Source organism: Alnus glutinosa, chromosome 4 (genome assembly GCF_958979055.1).
Source record: "Alnus glutinosa chromosome 4, dhAlnGlut1.1, whole genome shotgun sequence".
Taxonomy (NCBI): Eukaryota; Viridiplantae; Streptophyta; class Magnoliopsida; order Fagales; family Betulaceae; genus Alnus; species Alnus glutinosa.
In genome coordinates this window covers 12,265,221-12,277,343 of record NC_084889.1, presented here as the reverse complement: position 1 = coordinate 12,277,343, position 12,123 = coordinate 12,265,221, and positions in this window count along the sequence as shown.

Here is a 12,123-nt window from a genome sequence, read left to right as displayed (position 1 = left end):
GAGGAATTTGTTTGGTTTGTGATTGGATGAGTCTAGCTTTTCTATTCAGGTTTTTTATACCAACAGGTTTACAGGAACACATTTCGTACCATTTTCAAACCAAATGGTTTATGATGCCATTTTGGTATTGTCTATTACTACCTTAATCTGTTGGTACCAATTTTGGACCAAAAACAATAATTGGTAACAAATGGTACCAGCAAGTTTACAGGGACATACCAAATTGGTCATTTACAAGTTCTTTGGACATATCAATCTGTGAACTTCTTGGTAACAAATGGTACCAATAAGTTTACAGAGACATACCAAATTGGTCATTTACAAGTTCTTTGGACATATCAATCTGTGAACTTCTTGGTAACAAATGGTACCAACAAGTTTACAGGGACATACCAAATTGGTCATGTACAAGTTCTTTGGACATACCAATCTGTGAACTTCTTGTTAACAAATAGAACAATTGAATGGCCAATAACATCCATCCAATTTTAGTACCAATTTTGGACCTAAAACGACAATTGATAACAAATTGTAGTAACAAGTTTTCAAAGACATAGCAATTGATATCACCCATCAACAACAATATTTCAAAATAACAACTACAATACACTTATAAAGGGAAATTCATAATCCGGCTAACAATTACAAACCAATTACCACCACTGAACACAATCCGACCAACACTTACAATTAGGCCTAGGCATTACACCATACCAAAAAAGTTTCATGCCAACATCATCCTAGATGCATTGCACTGGCTGTGAGATTGAGGATATACAAGCAACAACACGAATATCACCCATGAACAAACTAAGGCAAATTTGTACTTCCTCTCTACTGATCGAAGCTTCATCTTCTGTCTCTCTAGTTTAGACTTGTATTTCTCAGCTTCTTCCCTGCATTTATCAGCTTCATTCTTACTCCTCTCAGCTTCAAACTTATATTTATCTGCTTCATCCGAGACCTGGGTTCCACTCAATTCCCGTTCAAGCTTCAAACTCTCGTGCCACTTCCTCAACCTCGACACAACTCTTAGACCGTACACACACATTTCAGGGTCACGCCATGAAAAATAATCACATTTCACAGCTTCTTGCTGCATAATCGAAAAATCCCATCAATCAAAACTTGCGGAACCCTTAGGGAAAATAAATTGGGAAAACAGAGATAGATGAAACCCTAAGGGGAAAAAAAATTTGGGAAAACAAAGATGGAACCCTAAGGGGAAATTTTTTTTGGGAAAACAAAGATGGAACCCTAAGGGGAAAAAGAATTGGGGGAAGAAATTACTTACCTTGTAATTTACACAAAAATAAAACCTTCTACCAAAATTTTCCATGGTAAAGGATGTCCACGAACATGCTTTCAATCCACATTTACACAGTGGACTGGTAGAGGTTGCCGAGCTCGATTCACTGTCGGACATAGGTTATGACCGTAAACCCTTCCATGTGAAGAAGGGAAGAAACGCGTTGATGGAGGTAGACTAGACTAGACCGGAGCTGAGAGAGTGAGAGTGAGAGTGAGAGTGAAAGGATGTATGAGAAGGAGGTTTAAGTCGAAGTTTAAGTCGAAATTGTATCCGTTGAAGTCAGGGGCAAAGAAGACCAAACGCATTGAAAAAGTCACGTGGAAGTCACGTGGTACCAATTCCGTCACGTTTTGACACCGAGAACAGACGGAATGCCCTTATGGGACTCATTTTGATATTTAAAACCCCGGGTTCGAGAGAAATAATAGTTTAGTACCCTTCTATGGAATCGCGGATAGTTCGATACCTTTCTGCGAAGTTAACCCAAATAAATAAATAAAAATTGTTGACATTTTGTTTCGGTTGGATCTAAATTAATTTGCTTTGATTTTTTGCATCAAACAATGTCATCATCTGGATCTTCATCAGTGGGCCGTGTTGAGATGTCATATTTTTGTTTTTGCAATTTACCCGCACCTTTGAACACATCCTAGACTACAGAAAACCCTGGAAGAAAATTTTGGAGCTGTGCCACCTACGATCCAAAAGTGAGTAGTTTTATGATTGAAGTACTTCCACTAGATAATTTGAGTGTGTCTTACTGACTGCCTTGATATACTTCAACATTCAGACAAAAGTTGCATGTCGATTATTTAGATGGCTAAACAAACCAATTTGTGCAAGGGGTGTGGAGGTCTTAGCTGAGATTACGAAGAAGGTTAATAACCTAGAGGATGAAAATGGCAGATGCATAGTAAGGATTAAAGACTTGGAGAATGAAAATGACAATTGGATTGAAAGGGTTAAGCAATTATAGAAGGGGGATGATAAACACATGGAAATCATCAAATGTCTAGAGAAGGAAAATGGCATCTATAGGGCAAGGGAAAAAAATTCCATGTATGCTTTGTTGTTGTCATGGTTTACAATATTGTTGGTTGCTTGGGTTGGACTTAGTAAATGACATGTAGTTTGACATAGGTATGTGAATTATGTAACTTTGAACCCATCCTATAGGTTTATTAATTTCATGTTTTGCCTCTTGTGGGTTTATTAATTTCATGTTTCGCTCACTGTGGTTGTATGTGAATTACGTAACTTTAAATTACGTAACATTTATCAAAATAACCTGTTGACAACAATTCAACCCTTCATTAACCAAAAATGACCAAAACACAAAATAACATGTGTAACAATTCTCAACACAAAATAATGTGTGGCCAACTGATATAACCCAAAAGAACCCACAAAAGAAATTTAATGTTTTGCCCCATATGGTTTTAATTAATATCACAAATGGTACATTGGTTTTATAAATGTAGCACAAGTGATACCTTAGTTTTGTAATTGTACCACAAATGATACCTTGGTTTTATAATTATATCACATATGGTACCTTTGTAAACAATCAATATTTGGTGTTTGGTATGCCTGGTTTGTTTCAAAATAACCTGTATAGTCAAACTGTATACCAAAATAACCTATTGGCAACAGTGTATCAAAAAAGCTTGTTGACAACAATTCAACCCTTCATTAACCAAAAATGACCAAAACACAAAACTCCATTAAGTATTGATACATCATCCATACATCAGAAAATTACCAAATCATCCATACATCAAAAAATTACCATGTTTAACAATTTACAACCATCCAACTCTATCCATACATCAAAAGATTCATCAAAAGTTACATTCATTGACTAAACAACTTCATGAACAACAAAGATGACCAAAACATTGACAACAATAAGGGCCTTGTCTATACATCAAAAAGTGACCACTTCATGAATAAAAAAGTGACCCAATGTTAATGACCAAATCATTCAAGCCTATCTATACCTCAAAAATTACCATGTTTAACAATTTACAACCATCCAACCCTATCCATACATCAAAAGTTACATCCATTGACTGAACAACAAAGATGACCAAAACATTAATAACAATAAGTGTATTAACTGCTACATCTTGCTGGGATTGTGTATTAACTTCCACATCTGCTCAGCTGCTTGTGTTAGAACCAAGCTACAACACTATCAACAAATTAACAAAAGCCCTTAACAATAGACATTAAAGGAAAATTAAAAGAACATCCGGTCCATTACAAACTTTATGAGAAGCTCACCATTGATTTTCTCCTGTATAGATCAGAAACCCACATTGATCTCCGTCTTATCGGTTCGCTTGTACTCTGTGGGATCTCCTCCAGTTGTTGACCAACCGTGTCTGTGTTCTCAGTTGTTCTAGTGGGCAATACCGTCTCTGAGGGTCCTGCCTTACAATAATATAAACAAACACGTCAAATTGACCCAAATGTTAACATTCTATTGTAAATCAAATTAGGGACCTTCCATAAGGAAAAAAAAGAAGAAGAAAGAAACTCACGACAATTGGCTTCGGCTTCCTAACCCTTTTCGCATACTTCTTCTTATTTGGATTTTTTGGTTGGCGGCAACTCCTAGCATTGTGGCCTTTTCACCACAATTTCCACAGTGTACATCATACCCCTTGCGAGTTACCTTAACACTCTCATCCATCACATTCTCATTAGGTCCTTTTTTTCTCAGTTTTCTTGGCCTACACACTATTTCTTTAGTATAGGTGGCAGATAGAGATCCACGGCAATTTCTCAAAATTTTTGTGGTAGTTTTTTTCCTAATGCATCTAATGGCCTAGAACATGCCACCTACTTTTTAGTAGGTGGCCTCGAAAATACTCTAAAAGTTCACTTTCCCTCCCACACGTTTCGCTAAGAACCCCCCCGCCCTGCCCTGCCCCCCCCTCCCAAAAAAAAAATAAAAATGTGTTTTCTTGACTTCTTCCCTCCTCTCTTGTCCCATTTCAACTTATCTCTCACATTTCTTATGGTTTTCACTCAAAACCTTGTACCCATTTCAACATCTGATTCTCTACATCTTCAACATCAACGATTTCACCTTCCATTGGTCTCCTTGTTACTTTTTCAGATATTTTCTCAAAAAAAAAAAAACCAAAAAAGAGTTTCAGACAAAGCTTATGCAACTGCACCAATCAGCTATTTCACTCCAGAAAGTTTATGCCTTAAGGTATTATTTCTTATATTTACTTTGTTGTGTTATTTTTGAAGCTATCAACCGAGAGTAATGACGATGTAAGAATTTGTTTCAGTTGTTTTATCTATATTTGTTGTTCACATCTCATGAAATTTCCTATAGTTGTTTCATTTCAGTTGTTTGTCTACGATTCACGTCTGTTTTTCTGCATTATTTGTGATTTGGTTCCGTCACTTTTCTTTTCTTACTAATTAAAAGTTCGATTTTTTTTTTTGCTAGAACTAAGTTAATTTTGAGAACATACAAGAATTATAATTAGTTTTTTAATGGGTTATTTATTAATGACAATATTATATTTTATACACAAAAAAAGAATGGATAACATTACAAGCGATTCCTTGCAAAATATGAATACTCAGATAGATTCGCACCTTAAGTTAATATGGAATTTGATACTCTAGAGGATGTATGGAAACATTGGAAAAATTATGGAAAGCAAATAGGCTTTGGTGTGAGAAAAAGAAATTATAAATAAAAGTAAGTTTGATGGAAAAGTAACATCAAGAGGATTTATTTATTGTAAGGAAGGTGTTTGAGAAGTAGACAAGCGGGATTATCTTTACACTAGTTGTCGAGATGAAATAAAGACTAACTGTTATGCACAGTTATATCTTACATTATTACGAAAGACTAGGAAGTACAAGGTTTATAATTTTATAGTTGAACATAATCATATTCTGCATCTTCAAGAAACTGTTCATATGATGAGGTCGCATCGAGAAATGTCAGAAGTTCAAACATTTGCAATTGATTTGGCATGTGCTTCTGGAATCACACATAAGACAGCTCGTGCGCTGATGAGTAGAGAGACTGGTGGGAGAGCAAATCTTAGGTATACTGAGCTTGATCAAAAAAACTATCTTCAAATAAGACAGCAAAAGAATCTAATATATGGTGAAGTTGGCTGCTTGTTAAGGTACTTTCAATAACAAAGTGTTAAAAATTCATTGTTTCAATTTGCAGTTCAGTTAGATAGTGAGGAACAAAAAACTAACATTTTTTGGGTTGATGCTAGAATGATAATTGACTATGCCTATTTTGGTGATGTTATAACTTTTGACACTACATGTGGCACGAATAAAGAATTGAGACCCCTAGGTGTCTTTACTGGTTTTAATCACCATAGAGGAGTTGTGATTTTTGGGGCTGCACTTCTATATGATGAAACGACATAGTCATTTAAATGGCTTTTTGAAAGTTTTTTAAATGCACATGTAGGTAAAAAATTCCAAACGATATTTACATATCAAGATGCTGCAATGGCAAAGGCATTACCTGAGGTAATGCCAGACACGTGACATGGATTATGTAATTGACATATAATGCAAAATGGCATCAAGCATTTGAGGAATTTGATGAAGGATGGTTCTCATTTACTACGGGACTTTAAATCTTATATGCTTGATTATGAGGATGAGACTAAATTTGAAAATGCTTGGGAAAAATGATTAAAACATATAATAGTGGGTCAGCTAGTTGGTTTGACAGTATATACAAATTGAAGACAAAATGGGCTAGGTGTCACATGAAGAATACATTTATTTTGGGAGTGCGAAATACTCAACTCAATGAAAGCTTGAATGGGGACTTGAAAGCTTACTTAAAATTAGATTTGGGTATAGTGAAAAAATTTCAACATTTTGAGCGGGTGGTAGAGCAAAAGCGACATAAGGAACTGGAGGTTGAATATAATGTTCGGCAAAAATTGCCCACATTAGGGTTGAAGAATTCCCCTTTGTTGAGGCAGGCAGCACAAATGTATACTCCTGTGATATTTAAAAAATTTCATGATGAGTATAACTATGCATCAGCAGCAATAATAAAACATCGCAATGAGAGTCAGTTAGTACATGAATATATTGTTAGGCTTTATGATGAAGATAAAGAGTATAAAGTATGTTGTGACCGTGACAACAAAATAATCTTATGTAGTTGCATGAAGTTCGAAACATTTGGAATTCTCTGTTACTATGCTTTAAAAGTTTTTGACTTGCTTGATATAAAGATAATTTCTTGAAGAGGTGGACAAGAGAAGCAAAGAGTGGATATATCTTAAATACTAAGACAGAGAATGTGCAAGAGGATGTGAATTTAATTGTTACACAACAATATAGAAGATTGTGTCCAAGGGCAGTAAAATTAGTCACTGAATCAGCTGAAAATGAAGAGGCATATGCCTTTGTAGAGAGAACGATAGAGGAAATGGAAAAGCATGTTCAAAATATAAAAAAAATGTTCAAGTACTACTCTTGATAATGAAGTTCACATGTCATTGTCAAATGGCAATGAAACTATCGTTCATACCCCAATTGTTGAGAATTTACTTGAAAAAGTCAAAGGATTCAAGAAGAAGGAAGGCTAGAAAATGTTTAAGAAGTTGGGTAGAAAAGCAGGCAAAGAAGAAAACAAAAATTACAGGAAAGGATAATGTTGGAAAAAAGTTCTCTTAGGTAACATTCTAACTCTATAAATTCACATTCATCTCATATGATTTATTAGATTTCATATTATAAGGTAATGCATTCCCAGTTATATGTTTTTGTTAATGAGATTTTATTTTGTTTTATAATATAGCGAATTGATTAAGTGTCTTATTCACTACCAATGATAGCATTTGAAGAACCATTTGGACATAGATGTGAAACCGGTTTCATTGAATATCTACCGGTACACTTGCATTATTTTACTCTTCTAACAAATTAAAATGTGTTTCTACATTTTTTATGTGAATGTTGTGATTATGTAGGTACCATCTTATAAAAGTTTACTGCCCCCGTCTTCTCAAGTATCAAATAATGGGTACATTAGTCAGGTACGCTCATACTTGAATCAAATAATACTTCTTATATTGGGTTGACAAGTTAATTGTTATACTTTTTTTAGGTAACTCATGGGTTCAATTTTACAACACCTCTTGCTGATACAACAAATATATATACGAATTTCAGGAATTTTCTTGGTAAGTAACAAACTTATGAATGGGAAGAAATTTTTTAGCACTTTCTTATTGATTTAAAAATTAACTTTAATTTTGAAAATATGTTCAGGACATTGATTTTTTTATTGTCACTTGGAAGCATTTCAAAGGCCCGTTAGGTTGGTGCGAGTTTGAAACGTGGCATCAATTATGATTTTTGGTGGGTTGGCGTTGTTTGGAGGAGGACCTAATATTGTTAAGTTTGAAATATCATTTTGTGTAATTTTAGCATCTTTCTCATTTTTCTTGGCTTTGGGGCCTCTCTATATACTAAAATCTCTTCAAGTTATCTATATAAGGCAGATTTGAAGCTATGGCTTTGAGTTGTTACTCTTGTCTTGAATCAAATTGTAAGATGTGTGGTCAGCGTGGTCACTCAAGATGATTATTCAAAACTGTTTGATCAAGTTAAGAGGTTGATCAATTGCAGATGAATGGAAGACTTAACATCATTACGTTATTTTGGCTTGTTTGCTGATTTGTAACCTTTTGGCATAAAATTCTCTTGTTTGGTTAAATGAATGAATGTGTACAAATAATCTAATCTACTCCATAACAGAATGAAAATTTAGGAAGTAAAGTTGTATTGCAAAATAACTAATGTGTACAAATAACATTATGCTCCATAATGAAAATTTAGGAAGCAAAGTTGTTTTGCAAAATAACTTGAAGACACTTGCAAAATATTGAGGACATGCAGCTTTCACCATTAGGAGAAAAATGAATTGTTATTTCTAGATACAAATGTCGCAAATTTTGAGAATGTTTCAAAAAAGAGTGCCAAAAAATGGACTTGGCCTGCCACCAACCCAATGCTCACTACTCCTCCTTAGCCTCACACGTGATGATGGGGAGTGATCATGCACCATTAAGTAGTCCGAGCTATGGTGCTCCTTTCTGCAAAAAGTAGAAACTGAATCCCAGTGCTCAATGCTCCCTAGAAAATGATCTTGAACCAAAGTCTTGACAGTGCTGGCTGGAAGATGCAAGATGTTGTGAAGAACGACTGCCCTATGTACAAATAATATTGGAATAAGTAGGACACATTTTAAACAAAATATCAACCTTTAGATAGGAGGAAAAAATTATTCAAGTGCATAGAGTATTGCATCTGAAAAGGTCAACAAAACTCTCAAAATAATCATTTGATCGTAATCAAATTTGAAGTTTCTCTTATAGACTATTTACACAATCAGAACATTTAAATCCAAATGTCTGTGAGGTAAAGAAGATGCCTATTGAGAATTGACTCTTTTGAGTCATATCATCGCAAGTAATCTAGTTAAAGTGAACAATTTAACGGTTCTGCATATGAATTTATTTTTCCCATGTTTCTTCTTCAATAGGAGTCTAGACAGATCAATTCTTTAAAGCATACACCATGTTCTTCATCTTTTTCTAATTTTCTTGTCTCTTGATTCCAACACCCATGCATTGAAACTCTTAACAATGTTGTTTAGTAAGATGTCACTGCGGCTATTGGTTCTGAATGCATGTCGTAACCACATCTTTGGATCTAATTTTTCAAGGTAAGTGTATGCTCTTTCGTCCATACCTTTAATCATAGAGAGGTAGTACTTGAATTGTATCTCATTGGGTGCCCTAGTTGCACCCCACAATTCATCCTTGAACTATTTTCCCTTTAATCATTTGGTCTTGAAATTTGTATGCAAATGCTTCACACAATATCTGTGCTCTAGGCCAAGCATCAGATCATCCAGATCATCCAGTAGCCCCTGTTTTAGCAAAAAAGACATTGAAATAATGTTGGCAATATGTAAATGATCATAAGACATCATGTCATTAAATATTACCTTTTGTCTATCGGATATGAATGACCGCATGTGCTCATGCTCATACCCAATATCATCCAACAGTATTCTCAAGAACCATGTCCATGTGTCCCTGGTCTCGGTCTCGCATGTCGCATATGCGATAGGGTAAATATCATTGTTTCCATCCCGGGCGACGACTACATGCAACTGGCCACCCCATTTTCCTTTCATGAAACATGCATCCACACATATCATTGGCCGACATCTGGCCAAGAAGCCTTGCTTACAGGCTGACAATGAAACATATATTCATTGGAAGAACACTCCATTCATCTGAATGTATGCTGAGCTACCCGAATTCCACTGCCGTATTGCATTCACATACTCTCTGGTGTGCTTATACTGCTCACCATCTCTTCCATCTAGAATGTTAATTGCCAATTTCTTCGCACGGTGACAGCTCAACAATGTGAACTCAACATTGTAATTCCTTCTTATCATTTCCTTCAACGCTTTGGCTTTAAAATCTTTTTGGTCTCGAAAAGTATTCAGATGTCAATGTGCAACCCACTTGATTGTTGCCCTCTTGTTATGGTAGTGGCCGCCACAATTATGCTCTGCATCAAAAGTCCCCTTCATTGTCTTCTTCTTCACTGTCTAAACTTTCAAAGTTGTCACTGTCATAAGACTCCTCATCCTAGTTATTTATGTCATTGACTTCAATATTTAATGTACCCGTTTTATCCCAAATTTGAAACCATTCGTTTGTATCATTTCTGGCTTCGCGTATAACATTGTCATCTTTACCTACAAAGATGTCATCTTCCTCGCCATCCATTACTTCAAAATCACTCAACTCAAAGGCCTCCTCATCCCCCTCCTCCTCATCAGGCGGCTGTCGCGGTGGCTATTAGGGTTGCTTCTGTGGTGGCTGCACTAATGCCTGTTATTCTGGTTGTTGCCCTGCCTGAACTGCTTGCTACTGTGAGTCTGTGAGACATTCTCATCCTCATGGTTTATCTCAACCTCTGAAGGAGATTGAGATAAAAGCAGCATTGGCCAGACCACTTCAATAGGAACTGGTTCAACCGGTTCTTCCACTTCATGGTCCACAAATACATGTAGCTTCTTACTACGACCATGTATTAGCCCTCGAAGCATAGTCATGAAATCATTGTTATTAGTAAGACCATGTATATCTTCATTGACATCTTCATCATACTTGTAGTACATCGTAGGAATATCATTATACCTGTACCCCAAGTAAATTTCCAGTATGTTGGTGAGGTCCCAAAAGCACCATCTGTTAGCATCCACCCTCTCTATTGTCATTATGTCTCCTCCAACATACGTCATCCTGGGTCCACTCAGTGACCCATGGTGGTAGATTATGAGATCAAAAAGTGGATCAACCATTTCTGCACCATTTTAGTAAACAAATATAATAGTCAAACTCGTATCTAGAATATAATGCACACAATGCACAAAGTACAATGTTGATAATGATTGATCCTTATTGTGTGCTGATAAGTATTGCTAAGTGTTACTGTGTGTTGACAAAGTTGATGATGTCTTACAAAGCTGTTCAACCAAAATCTTGATATTCAATCTGCACTAAGCTGGAATTTTGTTGTAAAATCAAGGGGATTTCATTTTATATCTTTTGTGAACAGCAACACATGATGTCTAGACCCAAAATAGAATTGCAATAGACAAAGACAAAGACGACATGTTCAATAAAAAAAGACAGACTTTTCATGTGCACAGCCAAATGGGGCAAACGAAACTGGTTTTTGAACAAACAAAGGTGGAGACTTTTTCCTTTGCCCAACAAACGACAAAAGCACGTGCTAGGAGGCCCTACCCCAACTGTATCCTTTCCCTAAACAACAAAATGTGTTTATTTTTCTTAACCCAAAACTTTGCCCAACAACTGAAAATCAAACCAAAGCTATTTAAAACTTCTTGGGTGAAGTTTGTTTCGCAAAAGCTATATACTTTGTTCAAGATATGGTGCTTCAGAAAATACCTCTGATTTAGGGTTCAATCTTCAGTCCCAGGGTCGAGAGCGTAGATTAGGTTCCGAAAAATGAGCTTCTAATTGGCAAGAGTGAGTAGTTTCGGACTCAGACGTGCGCAGGTCCGGCCGAGTTAAAGTGGGAAAATCCGGCCGAGTTGCGAAAAGAAGATGCGAAGATCCAGCCAAGTTGATGTGTGAGAGTTTGGGGGAGGGAAGATCGACAATCCGCAGAAATAGGGCTCCGATATGAACACTGTGGATAAAGAAATTGGCAAGTGAGGAAAAAAGTTACAAAAATTATAAGAAAAAATTTGCGTATTTCATTTCAGTGATGTGTCGTCTAGTGGGCTGACGGGGCGCATATGTGTCATTTGACATGGCGAGCGGGATAAGTGTCGCACCCTTAGGGGTGTTACGTGGCGCTGAAGTGGCAAGCCATTAATTTATGGACGGAAAAACTAATGGAGGTATCAAGTCCATCTTTTCCCAAACCATAAGTACCATCGATGATACAAATGAAAGCACAGGGGTCAAAAAATAAAGTTGCCAAACCACAGGTACCAATAATGTGTTTAACCCTACTTTTAATGGGTAACTTAAAAGTAATACATAATAGTTTTTTTTTTTTGTGTTCCTAAGCAACTAAAAGGGAGTAGTTTTATTTTCAAGGTTATAAGTCCACGTTAAAACGACTAGGGACCGTTGAGACGTTCTGATCGTTCGAACATTACTAGAACCATTGGAACTGTCTGATCATTCGAACGATGCATGGACTATTGGAACGAT